The sequence below is a fragment of the Mustela nigripes genome, chromosome 6 (genome assembly GCF_022355385.1).
Source record: "Mustela nigripes isolate SB6536 chromosome 6, MUSNIG.SB6536, whole genome shotgun sequence".
Taxonomy (NCBI): domain Eukaryota; kingdom Metazoa; phylum Chordata; class Mammalia; order Carnivora; family Mustelidae; genus Mustela; species Mustela nigripes.
The window spans coordinates 91,649,023-91,650,192 of record NC_081562.1 but is presented as its reverse complement, the minus strand read 5'-3'; the positions used below and the strand labels follow the sequence as shown (position 1 = coordinate 91,650,192).

At 46.4% G+C, this 1,170-nt stretch overlaps 1 pseudogene; it reads left to right on the top strand.

Annotated features, from left to right (window-relative positions):
• Positions 1-619, top strand: part of LOC132020381 (INO80 complex subunit C-like) — a 10,905-nt pseudogene extending 10,286 nt beyond the window's left edge.
• The last annotated feature ends 551 nt before the right edge of the window (positions 620-1,170 follow it).

Below are 1,170 nucleotides of genomic sequence, written 5' to 3'. Positions count from 1 at the left end.
AAGATCTTCCTGAAATTAAAAATGTCAAAACTACATATTAAAGGATACAAGGAGGGTAGGATTGGTGGCTCAAATTTCAATTGTGGCCACTACTTCCAGCCCAGAATAGCCCAGAACAGCAAGAAGAGGTCGGCCAGTCATTCCCACAAGGGCAGGAGTGCTGGGGGTTATAGTGCCAGGAAAAAAAAAAAGTGTCTACCACCAGCTTTAGGCAGGGTATCAGCATGGAAGCCATGAGTGAGAATAAAATGGTGCCCTCTGATTTCAGCACAAGACCTATGGAAAACGCTGCCAAGCCATTGCCATTTAAGGTCCCAAACTGTGCACTCTGGCCATGGTGGCGCAGTAGCTGGCAAGAAGAACAGAACCTGGAAGAACTTGAAACAAATTCTCCCTTCTCAAAGGGCATGGCCATGGCAACTCCAGTACTGATGCTTCTCCATCCTTTAAACCATTGAAGAAGTCTTCTGATGTTTTAGGCCTTCTTGCCAACTACACAGACCCCCAGAGCAAGCTGGAGTTCAGCACCACTGAAGAGTTTTCCTGTACTCAGAGGCTGCCATTCAATGTCACCACTGACTATGTGTCCCTGAGGAAGGCCACAAGTGTCATTCCCTGAGCCTTGAGAAATGGAGACCAAGTGGAAAGCTGTTTCAAAGGCAAACTTTGGACTCATGATTTTCTTTTATGGAAACAAACCTATTTTGTCAATTTGAAAATGTCAGTGCTGTGGCTTGGAAAAAAATGTTTGACTTTAATTTAAGGGTTCCCTACCTCTCTTTTCCCTTTAAGTGTGATATTTCTTGCTGAATTAAATTACACTCCAGTTGGGGGCACCTGGGTGGCTTAGTGGGTTAAGTGTTGGACTTTTGATTTTCAACTCAGTTCATGATCTCAGAGTCACGAGACTGAGCTCTCTGTGGGGCTCCATGCTGCATGTGGAGCCTGCTTAAGACTCTCTCCCCCTTAAAAAAAAAAAAAATTCTGGAGCAAAAAAAAAAAAAAAGATCCTGTCTCCCTGGGTGCCTGGGTGGCTCAGTCGGTTATGTGTCTGCCTTTGGCTCAGGTCATGATCTTGGGTCCTGGGAATGAGCCCCACATTGGGCTCCTCGCTCAGTGGGGAGCCTGCTTCTCTCTCTCCCTCTGCCTGCTGCTCCCCTTGCTTGTGCT